Below are 15,237 nucleotides of genomic sequence, written 5' to 3'. Positions count from 1 at the left end.
TTAACGTTCCTGTTTGGAAGCATAGATTGTTATGCTACTTAAGGTTGGTATTTGAAACTAGCTGTTGTTTTCTATTTCCTGAGAAATATGGTTTAATTTCTGTTAGACATGAACTAACATCATTGGAGGATAGGGAGTACTTAAACCTTCTACGTAATAATGTCAGCCCAGTTAGGATGACAGAAGAAGGGTAGCGAAAGCCTTTTAATCCTGGTAGTGCATAAAGGACTTGCACTAAAAGAGAGGATATTCTTTCCTTATCATGGTTGCAATATAAAATCAGGAGATTTTTAGAGATGGTTATATAACAGTAGTACTTTGGAGCAGGTTGGATGGGGGGCAGCAGGATGGGTAGCATCATAGTTAAAAGCTGTAATGCATTAACCATCACAACGCTGTAATGTTAATGCGTCCAGAATTTTGTTTCTGAAAAATCGGATTTTGAATCTTAAAAATTAAAACCTCTTACTTTGTAGAAAGGGAGAATGCTCAATCATGAGAAAGGAAGGATATCTTGAAATATTCTCACTTGATTTTTATTTTCCTACGTGCGTGTTTAAATGATGCATTTCATAAGTCTTGGCATTTTTGCTAATAAATAGTCAAATCCACTCCTACAGTAATTGCAGTAATGTTATGTTAGGCAGGAATACGGTGCAATTAATTCACTGCAAATGATAATAATTAAAAAAATCCTTATTTCCATCTTGTTTTGTAAGAAAGATGTGTAAGTTTCATGTTATATAGCAGGCTGCTTTGCCTTATGCTCCCACGGGTGCAGGTTATACAGATGGTAATAGTGATGTAAGTGCTTATTCCATACATGAGAATATTGACAGCAAAAGGCTTTTGCTGTTTTTCAGTATGCACTAATGTTACTGGAATATGGCTCTGGTACTGTTACATAGATGTGACCTGGTAGATGAACTGTAGTGGGTAAAACAACTTTATATATGAGCAGGTTACAAGAAAAACACTAGCGTACATAGCTCAAAATAAATACCAAGTATTTTATGCTGCTGTATAATGATTACTTATTACATATGGGCACTTAGAAAGCTAGGTATTCTAAATTGTTTTTTTCTAGAGGTGATTGGAGGTTTAAATTAATGAGGACCAAAGACACTTGTGACTAGGAGCTTTTGGGAGAGACTGGAAACTTTTCACCTTGTTGATGCACACAAGTGATTTTGGGGTTAGAAGCAAAGTAATCCCAGATGCAAGAAAGTGAAGTGTATGATCATAATGAAAAATTAAAAAGGGAGCAGTAAAATTCTTCCGACCATCTCATCTTGATGTTCCAAATTTGCTTTCCACACTTACAATTTGAGGTCTTGGTATAATTGATATTGGTGTGTATATTTTTTTGTGGTAATACAAAGACCGGCAATTTTCTTCCTGACTTTGCTGGCAGCAACTTTTATGTTTTAAGGCTGCTCAGTGTGCTCCATTATAAGCAATAGAGAACAGAAGATTTACAGTTTTCCAAACAGTAACCACCTGAGTAAAATATAAGCCTTCTAGCTCAGGCTTGGACTCATTTGGGTAAACTGCAACCAGCAGTTTCTCTGTCTGAGGATATTAGATAAGAGTAAGGTACATAGTTCTGTCTGTGTTACAATTTTTTCCTACTTCTTTCCCTGCCCAGCCACCCCCGGATATACTTTAGTTCCTCTCTGGTTTGAAAGCAGACAGTAATAATTTCAGTAAGAGCTTCTGTAGTTGCTTGGACTGTGCAGTGTTATTTGTTTTATGTGAAGTTGCAGGTTGCACATGCTTGCTTGGATCTAGTGCTGTGAAACTCCAAAACATAAGCTCCGTTATGCAAACTTCCGGGTTTAAATTTGTATCACGTGGTTACAGGTCTTGAATGCTATCTTCCAAAATATTTTGTACTGATTTAAACTAGCTGAATAGCATGAACTCATAGCCTTTTGAAGTGAGATGTGTTGCTCAGTTCAGGTTAAGGTTCAAGATATTGTCGCATTCCATCATTATTTTAAGAGGAGCGGGGAGTAAAAGCAAGATCCACAGAAGCAACTGGGTGTCTGGTCTCATAATAATGGATTCTTAAACCTGAAGTTCCTGAGCTTATGAAAGTCAAGAACTTCATAGTTGTGGCGTGATCTCAAGGTTAGATTTGTACTCTCTGAAGCAGAGGAAGGAAGTGAATACAGTTATTCCTTATCATCAGTATGCATTCCCAACACTGACATTTTTTATTCTAAAGGGTGTAATACATGTATGTTGCATCATCACCCACACAAAATGCTATTTTGTCTTTTAGCAGCAGCCCCTGCGTCTTGCATGGAGCACTTATCTGATAGATGTGATCTCTGCCTGTTAGACTGAGTTTCTCCAGAAGAGATTAGCAGATGAACGTAATTACTGCTGGCTACAAAGTAGGTACTTCAGTAGCTTGTGCAACAATTGTATTCTTCTGCCAGTTTTAGTAAGGGCTCTTTGAACTGCTCTGGCACTGTGATCAGGCATTAAAGATGTAAGCTATATTATGATTCATTTAAGATACTGTAGTCTGTACAGTTTTCAGGGTGGAATGGGGCTTCAGTAAAGGTGGCTGTGGAGTCACTGTATCCTCTGTGTTGTTCTCTTGGGAAAAAATAACAAATTTCTTTAACATTACTTTTGGCATACTGATTGCTTTTAAAAAAAGCTAAATGTTGAGCTTTATATATTTGGCCATATGGAAAGGCAAGGCAATATAAAATATGCGTGCTTTTAAATCACTAATTAGAGAGTTAGAGCTAAAACTATAAAATTTACTTGCTGCATCTTAATTGCTGTGAGTAATGCGAAAGCTTTGAAATGTAATCCTTGGGAATGCTTAAGATACTAATTATATTCTGACCAGTCAAGGTGCACTTGTTTTGAAACAAGTCTAAGCTGGTCCCTTCCGAGAACCTGGTATTCCCAATGCCAAAGGGGGAGAAACAAATTCATTTCTATGAAAATTAATTATCTTCCAAAAACAGGGACGGACTTCAAAGCATAACGTTTTATGACAAGAGGCACTTCAAGATTAACAAAGCAAGGCCCAAATATGCCAAACACAAAAGCTTAAGAACAGAAGAGCACTTAGGTGTGGTCCAGACATACCTTCTAACTTAGTTAGAATCCTAACTTGCTAATTAACATTAGTTAAATTCTGAAGACCAAAAATGTAAACTACATATGCTGTTTTATGGACTCTCCCTTTGAGGTAGTTATTCTATTCTAGTAGTTCTAGAGTTCCTAATAGATACTTTGCAGTGCTTCAGTTTAGACTTCAGACGCTTTTACAGGTTTTTTTTTTTAATCTTAAGGCATTTCAGAAAACTATGTTTGATTATTGGACTAGCCAGTTCAATGGACCACCTAGTATATAAAAGTTTTCCATTTTGGAATTGTGCATCTTAATTGCAAACATATTCAATTTATTTTTCTAAATAATTTAAATAGAACTGACTTGAAGTCATTATAGCCAAGTTTACTGGTTTTCTGTTAGCTCTCCTGTAGTATATTCATTAGTTAAGAAAACTAAACGTGTATTCTTTTAGCCTTTTATTAATCTTATGAAAAAATCCGTCAGCTGTCATTTTGAAGGAGGGCTGCCTCCTGTTATTAGAATTTATTTTTCAGTCTATATCTGAGAAAATAAATTCCATTCATATCGATACACTTTCTAGTGGTAATATTAAGACTTATGTTACATTAGTCTTTGTTCATATACAGATCTTATCCAGCTGGTTTCTAGTAGGGTCCCAGAAATACCCAAGTAAAACAATTCTTTCTCAAACATTATGACTTAGGTGATGCTTTATTCATAATGTCCCTACTGTTCCTCTATTTTGTCTTGTCTTTATACAAGTATAGCTTAGCATGTTCGTGTTTTTCCTGAACATGAATGCTTTTGGTATTACTTATTATTCTGCTGTGCTTCTGTTATCCCTGTAATGCCTTGTTTCACGTTTTAAGCCTCTGTTTTTTTGCTTAGATTCCTTCTATTAATATTTATTTGATTTTTTTTTAAAATAATAATCCACAGCACCTCAGTTGTATTATGAATGGTCCTTTTGTTAGCTTCATTGCCTGGCTGCTGTTTTTAATTACTACTACTGTTTTTTTTTAACCCTCATGTCAATTTACTCATTAACACACTCATCTATTTCTGTATCCTTACTTACCTGATTTTTTTTTCCATTCATCTACGCTAACCAAATGAACTATGAATATTGTGGAAGCTTCTCCCAATTTTTTTTAGTTTAAGTTTTTTCTATAAATTTTGGAGGTGTTAGTTGTTGAAGATTATTTCTCCAGATACCGTAGTAAAGTTCTGTCTCCAGAGGTGATTTTTCCCGATACATTTCAGTGGCTGAATATCTTAAGATTGTTCTAAAGTGGAAGTGGGAGCTATTAATCTTTCAAACTTAATTCTCCTTTTTAAGGTCCTCTAAGCTGAATAATATGAGACTCTAGTTAAATAACCTAGAGCATGATATAGTTACTCTTGATCTGTTCCAGTAATAATTTTGCATTGTTGTTTGTTTCAATGGGAGGTCCAGTCACCACATTTTCTCTGGTTTTACTTGATTGTCTTACGTAGGTCAGATCCACATCTCAGAGAAGCACAGTTCTCCAAAATCTGTTCTTTAGACTCATCACAGGACAGTCCTGTTGGCCTTTACACCATCTCCAGTCCTGTGTCTGTCTTCTGGTATTGGTGTAAAACTCTTGTTCTGAGGTTCACTCTTTGTTACCTCCTCTTAGTACGTATGTCCTAACTGATTGCCCCTTACAATACGTATTGGTTAGACAGTCCTGTGTTTGGTATGATGATTGATACTGGAGTCACACAGCTTTATAAGCTACATCATGCAGTTCTGACCCTGTTTTTTTTAAGTACTATTTTGTGTAAGTCATGATATCAAGCTGAAATTTCTAATGTTTAGGAAATTTTTACTGATGGGTCATCAAGGTATTGGTGGCAGCTATTCAAAATTTCATGGCTGATATGGATATCAAACTGCATTTTTCATGTGGTATGTTGCATTTATATTGCAAGTTGAAGTCCTCTCCCTTTGTGCCACTGTATTTGAGTGCCTGCCCTACTTTCCAAGTGTTGTGACCTCTACTTTTCTGTTGCTTATGGCTTTTAATGATGACCTATTTGTTTCTGTCCCTTGAAGCTTATAGTTATTTATTCATATCTAAATTAGTAATCAATGGAGCAGTATATAGTTGGATAAATGGTGTGTCTGGTGGTGAGCTGACATAAGAAACACGTTAAGGGATGGAGCAAGAAAGGAGCATGGGAGGAAGAAGTGCCATCAATAGAGTTGCAGCACTCTGTCTAAGGAAGCAGGGCTGCAGTGGGGTGAATGGCATTCTTTTCCCCCCAATACACCTCAGAAAGGATGCAGTGAGTCGAGGTTACAAAAAAACTGTTCACGTAAGAATCTTGGGATGACTGTGGCATTCATTCCTTTAATGCAAATAGCTTAGCCCTTAAGTTCCTTCTTATGAATCTGCTGCTGCTTGATCTTCTTTTGGGGTACTAATTTATGATTGCACAAGAACTGGAATGCTTGTGATGCACACCTGGAAATATGGGCTGAATAATAACGTAGTGACCTGATCTAGGAGAAACCTGGAGACAGAATGGGTGGGGAGGGTGTTTTGTACCTCCTTATTTTCTCCTTCTCAATATCTAAGCATAGTTTTCACTTCTGCACAATCTGGCATTTCAGGGCTATGTAACTGAACTCACTCCAAACGTCATTGGGTGTCTTTGCACACCCATGAGACTGGTAGTTGTTAAAATAGCATGGTCACAGTTTGACAGCCAACATCAAAATAAAGCCAAGTAGTATGCTATGTGATGGGTGTACATGATGTTTGTGGTAGCTGTATTTAGGAATTATTATGTCAATGCCTCTCTTCTGAAGATTTCTCCTATTCCTTTTTGACACTGGTCTTCCCTTTCTTCTCATGCTTATTTCCCCTTACTCCTTCTGAAGCTGCTGCAGGAAAATGAATGAGAAAATTAATGGATGTGGTTGAGGGGAAGCTAAGGAGAGACACAACTGAATGTGCATGGTACATAATTTGGGGACTAGGACTCTGACTGAGGATGGCAGCTCTGGGGAGGTGACCTTGGGGTAGAAGAACTTTGACATATTAGGGTCTTTTGTGTTAATGTAGTAAGGCAGTGAGAAGAAGGGAAACCTCCTGGGGCAATGATACTAAGTACAGAAACACCATGTGATCCTCTTAAAGCATGAGTACCTCGTGGCAAAAAGCAGTATTTCTTTAGAAACGTGGTCTAGAAAATTCTGTAGTGCACCAGAAAGTGACAACACTTCAGCTGAAGACTGTGTTCAAACTTCTTAGTATTAAAGGTAACATTAATTTTGCTTTAAGTGCATACTTCAACCTGACCTATAAAGTCACATCCAACTCTTGATTTTGTTCAATAACCATTTCGAAGTGAGCCAATTTTGTTTCCGAACAGATATAGCAAATATAGAAATATATGCAAATTTACTTCTGCAGAGGGAGGGTACAGTGTGTTGTGGCTTGGTTTTGTCCACTCAGTGGCGATGTACAGGGTTTTCATTCTTGAACTCACTGACTTTTGTAGGTCTGGAGAAATCTAGTTGCTTCAGGGTGTTTCCCTCTATAGATGTTAGCTCTCCTGCCCTTTTTGTACTGACCCTGCTTAGCGATGTTATTGCCAACACTGCCTTCAAACATCCGTCAGGGAAAGTAAGCGTGAATTATATAGTACAACCATGGACAATTTATGTAGGTTTCCTTGTGTTTCTTACGATAAGGGAATCTATGCAAAGTAATTTGTCCTCCTTCCTCCTATTCCTTCTTTGTATTGCCTACTTCCTGTTTGTGGTTTCTGTAGGACTGGGAAAATAATAATATCCTGATCAGATATTCTGCCTTGTAACCTCTGAAGCAAACTTCCTTCCTGTTATCCAAATCAGAAGAATGCTTGTGGTATCCCTCCAGCTCACAAGTTCTTACTTGAGCAACATTTTCTAAAGCCAGTGATGCTGAGTAGGCTTTAGTTCAGGGCAGGGTTTGGCCCCTTGAAGCATTTGCTGAAGTTAGGGACCCTGAAGTTTGGCCTTTCCAATTTTCTAATGCTAGTGTCAGGAGTATGGGCCGTAAGAGCAATTAGGATGCGGAACTCTCTGACACATGGTATTTACATCCATATTGTTGGCTCTCCAGGCCCATACTGTATTTATGAAAAGTGAAGTTAATACATTGCCTGATGGATCAGGCAGGGCCGTGCTTGTGTTCAATGTGTCTGGACTGCGTAAGGGATCTGTTGGGCTCATGCTAAGGCCTGTTTGCCAGGGCCCAAACTTTCCATTTAGGGAGAGATTGGAAACTTCTGTAAATTTTCTACGGTGGACATGCATGTAAACAAGAATTGCAGGTGAGCCTTGGCTTTGGGAAAGGTTTGGAATCCGGCTTAACCTTTGTTTCCCACATTATAATATGAATCGGTTGAATGCTTAAAAACTAATATAACCAGATTCTAACTGAAAACAATGCTGAGGTGTTGACTTTTTTTTTTTTTAATGTAAAAAGTCTGTCCAATTTCTTGGCGAAGGTCCACTTACTACACTGCCCATAACTGTTTTTATGTCATTGTATTTAGAAACTAAAAACTTAAGTGTTTTTTGAGCTGTTAAGCTAATAAAAAAGAATATACCGCTAAATAAAGTCTTCAAATCCTTGTCTCTAAGGTGTTCTAACAGTTACTTTTTCTTAGGAAGAAAATAGAAAAGGTTGCTGTGTGCGAGGCCTTGGGAATTGTGATTACCAGCAGAAAAAGGGTCTTTAAAGAAATTTCATGTTTTAAAAGCATTACCATACGTATCTCTACATGCTAAGAAGCTAACTCTGTTTTCAAGCGAAATGTTTTTAAAATAACTAGGCTTCTCTGAATCATCTGAATAAATAAATTTTGATTATATTTTTCAAGTGAATATTGTAAGTTGAATCAGTTTTGTATAACCAACAAGCTTTGAACAAAGTTATGTTTTTAGCTGAAATAAATTGTAGAATTGTAACAATAAATGGTCAGTGCTGTGGCTCCAAATTAGCATTTTTAGGTTACCCAAAACTTTTTTTAAGCAGCTGAAATTCATGTAATTTGTTTCCACCAAGGCTGATTAAGAACGTATATAAAAATGTGCAAAATACTGCAACTTGTGAGAGGATCAAATCTTATCTTTTTCAAGGTGACCTTGCATTTATTTTTCTGGGGACGCCCCCGCCCACCCCGAGCGTGCAGTGCCTTACAACTTTAATATGGAGGAAGCCGACCAAGTTGTGAACATGAACGTTCTTTCTAGTGGCAGAACCTGTGGTTTTTTTACTTTTCTGTAACCCAAAACACCCCCCAACTTTTAACTGAAAGCGGAGAGCCGAGGCACGTAGAAATTGCCAGATCTACGGCTTTCGGGAAAAAAAAAACCAACCCCAACAACAAACAAACCACACAAAACCTAAACCAAACAACCCCCAAAAAAGAAAGGCAGCTGAACTTTTTAAAGGGCCTGACTGTACAAAACGCGAAGCGGGGAGCGCCTCGGAGCCGGGGACTCATGATGCCAGGGCGGCGGTGCGTGTGCCCGGGCGCCGGTCTGCGGCGTTGCTTGCCGGCGGAGCGGCGCGGCCGTGCCCCGCCGGTGCGGAGCGGAGCGGTGCCGCGCCGTGCCGTGCCGCGCCGCGCCGCGCCGTGCGGTGCCGTGCCGCGCTGTGCCGCGCCGCGCCGCGCTGTGCTCGCTCTCTTTCTCTTTCCCCTCGCTCGCTCCCTCGCTCTCTCCCCCCTCCCTCCCTCGCTCTCTCGCTCTCCCTCTCTCTCTCTTACACTGCCAGCCCCTGATGTGATGGCGAAGAAACCCCGTTGACAAGGCACTGCTTTTTCATGACGGTGAGTTTCCCTTTGAGTGTATTATAATTTTGTGATAAAAATTTCAAGGAAAAAAAAAAACACACAACCTCCTTCCTCCCTTCCTTCGGGGAGGGAAAAGAGAGGGGGGAAATCTATCTCCAGACAGACAGAAAAGAAAGAGGAGCAAATTAACAACCAGGAGTTGCCAAAACCAGGATATTAGGTTTCAGCCCAGAGAGCTATTGGCTCTGGGGCTATGTATATAAATATATATCTAGAGAGAGAGCGAGCGAGAGGGGAGACGAGGAGGAAGAAGAGGGATATTTTGTGGGTGGCTGTTGTTTGGGCAGATGTGGATTCACATGGAAATGAACTATGTATTTTTTTTTTTTCCGCGAGGCTGGTGGTGGTGGCTGCTGAGGGCACTGAAAAAAAAAAAAAAAGTTGTTTCTTAAAATAAAGGCGGAGGGGGGGGGGTAGAAGGGAGAGATAAGGTTTCAGGTCCAGGCTGATAGCTGCAGAGAGGGGAGAGGTTTGGGGTGGGTTTTTTTTTTTTCTTGCTGATGCCATGCAAATTCAGGAGAGGAGGGAAGAAAAATCTCTTTTAATGACTCATTGATTGAGCCGGTTTAAAATTAGTTGTTGTTGTTGTCTCTTTTTTTTTTTTTATTTTCCGCCCCCTTGATGGCCATCAAGAGAGGGATGGAAAGAGGAGAGGAGGGAGAGAGTGTGTGTGTGTGAGTGTGAGAGAGAGAGTGAGAGGGAGAGAGGGGGATAGAGAGAGTGTGTGAGGGAGAAAGAAAAATAATCTTTTCAAATCTCCTCCCTCTTTTTTTTCCCCCCTCGTTTCTTTGCTTTTCTCTAAAGCTCTGTGGTCTGTGAACACTCTTTCTTCCTCCTCGTTGGGAAAATGGAGACACTTCGTCTCTCTCCTGACTGTGGAGCTGGGAAGGATTTTTCTTTTCTTTTTTCCTTTTTCACTCCTGGCTTGATTTTTTCCTTTCCCCCGTTCACTCGCCACCACCCTAATCTTGTCATTTCTTTGAGCTTGTGTCTCAGATTTGTGCCTTCTGGGGATTTATTTTTCACTCATTTCCTCGTTTTCGGTGTCGCCACTAGATTTTATTTGATTTGTTTGGTTCTTTATTTGCAATTTCCTCTGAATTGCTCTTTGCCTCCTGCTTTTAACCAAGGAATGGAAACGGTGCTGCTTTTTGTGGGTGCGCGAAATGCTCGGGCGGTAGGTTTGGGCTAATGCGCTTTTTTCTCCTTTTCGGGACCAAGTTTTCATGTGTTGGGGTGGTTTTTTTGGTTTTTTTTTTTTTCCCTTTTGGAGAGAGAATATTTAACTGTAACGCCTTGTTTTAAAACATAACAATAAACCGTCTCTTTCTGGAGTAAAACGTTTGGCTTTGCTGTGGAGTGGATGTGAAGCTGGTCCTTTGTGCTGCTGGGATTTTTTTCCGTAAAAGAAACCAATCTTTTACAAATAGTTTTTACTTGTGGCTTAGAACAGTGGTTGGTTGTGGAGGGGATTTTCTGAAGTCCTCACAGTTTACATTTATCGGGTTATGAGGGGAACTTCAGTGCTTAAGTTATAATATGCTTTTGCTCTTAACTGTAAAATTCACTTACAGATTATGGTAGAAAGCAGTTGTAGTTGTGTTAAAACCCAGGCAAAATTAGACGCATAGAAGGCACGTCTATATTTACTTCGAAATGTTACTAAATAATCACTGGGGGAAGAAAGGGGTGGGGGGGAGGCCTTTGCTTTTCCCCGAGTCTCTGCTCCCCGCTCCCCCCTCCCCGGGGTCAGGCGGTACAGAACGACGGAGGATTTGGGAGGCCAGGGGAGAGGTCCTCCGGAGGCGGCTCGACCGTGCCCGGGCTGCGCGGCGATCCTTTGCGGGCTGCAGCTCCGGGTGCGAGTGGGAGTGGGAGAGAGCGGGGAAGATGGCGCTGCCTGGCTTCCTGCCAGCGTTTGTTGCGCAGTTTCACGCTGACTCTCCTCCCCCACGGGCGCCATTTTAAGGTCCTTTCTGCTGTCGCCGCGCCTTGCGGGGCGTTGCCGTCGCGGCCCGCTCGGACCGTTTCCCTGTCTCGGAAGCGTTACTGTGTTGGGCCCAGAGAGCGTCTCCCCGAAATCCCAGAGCTGCTTGCTTCCCCCCTCCCCGCTGTTTCTTCGGTTTTGGTTTTTTTTTTTTTTTCGGTGTGTGCTTTGGGGAGAAAGGTGAAGGCTTTTTCACTGTGTGCAGGAGAGCAAAAAGGGTGGGTTGTTTCGGGCATAGGCCTTTTCGGCAGAGTCGTCGCTGTGAATCGCTGCCTTCTCAGGTTTCCCCCGTCTCTTGGGAGGTTTTTAACTGGCTTGGTTCGGGTGGGCTGGTGCTCCCAGCTTCAAGCCGGTGAATATCACTTCAAAGCTTGTTTTCCTATCTCTAAAAGACGTGTTTCTCGACATGAGATACAGAACGAAAAGAAAGAAAAAACGTAGAAAGAAAAAAGATCTGAAAGAGGATCCTCTTCTGTTGAGTGATATCAAAAATACAGCATGTAATTAAAAAAGAAATCCGTGTTTAAAAAATGCTGTTGTGCAGCACGTAGGGCAAAACAACCATCGAAGAGCCTTCAATATCTTTAAAAGTGCTTGCAAAAATAAAAGGGCAAGTAACTTTTTGGTGGGTGGGCAGATAACTAGTTCCGTTGCTGCTACTTTCTTGGTAATTCTTTTTTTTGAAGGGGGGACTAGCATCTTTTCAAGTGTTTATCACTCCTTCATGTCTCACAGGAAGCAGGGCTTTTTCCAAATTTGGCAGCTCCACTTCTAATATACTTTTTAGGTTTTGTTTTGATGCTGTTTTTTAGGTAGAGTGTTGCAAACGGTCGTCTATTTTTTGATCAAAATTTTTTTTACATTTCTGTGTAATCTGATCGGTGCTTATGAGGCTTGAGTTTAATACCAACAACATCTGTATTCTGCAATAGCAAGTATGCTGCCAGACCAACTCATGCTGTGCCCACTAAGGAGTGTGGAGTGCTTGTTTAGCTCTTCATTTTATACTTTTTGACAGATCAGAGGAGGGCTTCCCCACGCCTCTTCTTTGTTCCTGAAGGAAGTGGGAGATTTTTTCAGATTCGGGATTAATTTTAAGGCTGTTTTAATTATTTTCCTGTTGGTGTTGCAGGGTTTAAAACAAAATTTCTTGTGAAATACACATTTTTATTGCTTGGCATATACTAAAAAAGACTTTCATGGGAACAACCTTCTTAACATTTTGGCTTTTTAAACATTACACTTGCTAAACCTTTGTTTAAAAATCTGTTGAGTGTGGAGTACAATATTTGTTCACATATTTCAAAACAATTCACTCTTGAAGTGATTATTTTACATTTTTGTTAACAGTAGACTTAGTATCAAGACAGTGAATTTTTTTTTGTGGTGTATTTTTATACAACAAAATTATTATGCACTAATGTCTGGCAGGTTGCATGTGGATTTTTTCATTAATTTGTGAAAATAATGAAGAAATTACAAAAATGGGATAAAAATGACCTGTTTATAGTCTCTCAGTGCGTAATACTTGCCAAATGACTACGCATATTCTCTATTCTGACCTGCTTGCATTAAAGCAAAATGTATTTCATCTTGAGCTGAGATCTTTGATGGGTAGTATTTAAAAATGCTAGATCTATTCTTTTTAGATGTATTTTTTTGGCCATGTCTGAGCTTAAAAACGTCTTCTTTTTGTTGTTGCAATTAGTACTTGCATTTTGGATAGCTCGTTTACATTGATGGAGGTGTGCAGAAGCTCACCATGTTGATACACTAGCCCAGTGTGCTTTCATTGGTGCTCCTTGGCTTATTCGCTGGTATGATACTCGTGTATTCTAAGTATTCTTATTTTGTTCATACTTTGAGCACTTGCTTTGTACATTTATACCTGTATTCTTGAGTTGGTAATACTTGCAGTATATGTGTAGCCTTTGGCGTGGTCAATGCTATGTAGTTGTGCCCTTCGCGGAGCTGGTTCTACTGTAGCTAAATATTTACGTCACCTTAGAGATGTGAAGTTTTCCTGCCCCACCATGTGTCCTTTTCCAGTAGAGTTTATATATTTAATTTAATTATACTGAGAGAAAAAAACCCAAAGTCCTGCTACTGTAAGCTGCATTTCCAGTTTCCTCCAAGGACCCTGTCTGTATCCATAAAGTTTTGCAACAAAGCTAAGTCTGTAGTCTAGAGTTGAAGAGCTTTGCAGGCACAGATGTTGGTATGCTGCTTAGCTACTTGGGCATTCACTGTACTCCAGCTGTATTTTCAGAATTTTGCTGGTATACTTTGACATTGATTCCAGAAAAGTTTTATCTGCGTAACTGCAGCCACATTTTATAATGTGGCTCTAATAGTCAGTGATCGTGCCTTTTCATACTGAGTTTGGCTTGTGGTATGTCTAATGGCTGGTGCTTTTTAGCATAGATGTAGCAGTGAGAGCGTGAAAGTGTGTCATCCTTGTTTATATAATAGATATAGTTCAGGCATAAGAGCCTGTTTGATAATGTACTTCATTCTGTTCAGAGAGTTGGCATATTTTTTTTCTAGTAGTTCTGCTGGATTATGCTGCATCTATGCTTGAAGGTTTGTTTTTTTTTTTTTTTATGGTGACACACCTGGTCCAGCATAGACACGGGGATTATCTACAAAACCAAACCTGTTTTGCTTTCTTACAGTAGAGGAAAAAACAGCACAATTAATAAACTGTTGTAACATTTATAGTGACCTGCAACTAGTTTGAGTTTCCTGTTCTAGTGTGAAAGTTGGAATAAGCAGCCCTTGTTGCACCAACATGAATGCATAAACACTGACCTGAACTTATGTTTTTCCAGGATCATCAGAAAGTTAAATGAATAAGTGTATTTTTATTTGTAAATGTTCACTTGCCTCTGCTTTCATGGTTAAAAAAAACCTACTGTGTCTCTATTACTTTTGCTTTATTTGAGAATTGCTGAGGATTTAGACAAAATAAAACCTAACGTGATTAACTAGCACAAATATACTATCAGCTTTTTTTGTTGCTTTAATTTATTTTCTTGCATTAGTTTTAAAGTGTTCTAGAGCTAATTCCAGTGTTAACTTCGAGTAAGGGAGTGCTTACCAAAAGGAAAAGGAAGTGGGCAAATTGCTGTCAAAACTTAATACAACAGCCTTTCTTTCATTGAAGGTGTTAAGAAAGGGTGGTGAAGTGAAGAGAGGGGAGTCCAGGGAGGAAGTTTTAACTCCAGTGCAAGAGGCTGATCGTTTTTTTTAAGGGCTGATCTTACCCCTTGTCTCAGGCGGAACTTGCAGTAGTTTTACTGTGAACTTGATCTGAGCATGGATTTTCAGGATCTGGTGTTGAAGCTTGAATTTTTTGAGATGTGTCAACTGCAGAAAATACCTTGGCGCCGCTGAAGTAGGTGGCAAAATCTCCACAAGCTTCAGCAAGGACAGGATTGGCAGTGTGGAGGATTTTCAGTCTCTGGTTTTGGGGGTGTTGATAAGGACTGCACTGCTGAATTAGTTACGCCTCTGTTGATCCTTTGTGTTCAAATTTCAGTTGATTTCCCAAACATCGTAACTGAAAGGAGTATAAATCTCCATTCAGTTTTAATTATTACAGTTGATAGCTGATATTAGCTTCTGTGAACCATGCCTATGGCAAGGTAACTTTTTTTTTTTTTTAAAAAAACCAAACAACCCAGTGTGGACTAGAGTGGCAATGAAGAGGTATTAATCGGGCATTAGTTTATAAATTAATTGAGAAATGATTGGTTCACAAGGAAGTTACATTCTGGGACTGCATAAGTGTTTTTTCAGAATCTCTGAAAACTACATGCACAGAATGAGAGATATGATACACAGGTATTCTCTAGTAGAAACGGTAAAAACATCTGAAGAACTGACTTGATATTTGTTAAAGTATTGTGTAGCACAAATAACGTATGCTAATAGCCTGTGTTATTACATACAGTAGTTTCAGGAAATACTTAAAAGCATCTGGCTTCCTTTGGGCAGGCGAACATTTCTTTCCTAAGGAACTGTTGAGATTATGCTTCCTTCTTTTGCTCTTTTGGGATGAAACCATGACCTTTCAAGGTGTTTTATGAATACTGAGGTTCCTGAAGTATTGTGTGTGTGTGTAAGCAGCTTAGAAGACAAGAGCCCAAAACAGGCTGTAGCACAGTGATGGGAATAGTCACTGCTGGGGAAGTGGGCTGAGCCGAGCGTTCAACCTGGTGAGTCGCATGGAGTAGGTAAGCATCCTGACCTCCAGGCTGTG

At 39.8% G+C, this 15,237-nt stretch overlaps 1 protein-coding gene across 3 annotated transcripts in view; it reads left to right on the top strand.

Moving 5' to 3' along the window:
• BICRAL (BICRA like chromatin remodeling complex associated protein) overlaps window positions 1–15,237 on the top strand; it is a 44,747-nt gene that overhangs the window by 1,128 nt on the left and 28,382 nt on the right. Inside the window, exon 1 of one of the 3 annotated variants that reach the window (XM_064446137.1) lies at window positions 8,268–8,962. The exons of 1 other annotated variant lie outside the window; for it this stretch is intronic. The gene's annotated coding sequence lies outside the window, so the exon portion shown is untranslated. Of the gene's footprint in view, window positions 1–8,267; window positions 8,963–9,497; window positions 15,212–15,237 lie in introns of those variants that run through there. One more of the 3 variants, XM_064446139.1, reaches the window with a different exon arrangement.

The sequence above is a fragment of the Phalacrocorax carbo genome, chromosome 3, assembly GCF_963921805.1.
Source record: "Phalacrocorax carbo chromosome 3, bPhaCar2.1, whole genome shotgun sequence".
NCBI lineage: Eukaryota > Metazoa > Chordata > Aves > Suliformes > Phalacrocoracidae > Phalacrocorax > Phalacrocorax carbo.
The sequence above is the reverse complement of the archived record's forward strand: the minus strand, read 5'-3'. Positions and strand labels throughout refer to the sequence as shown.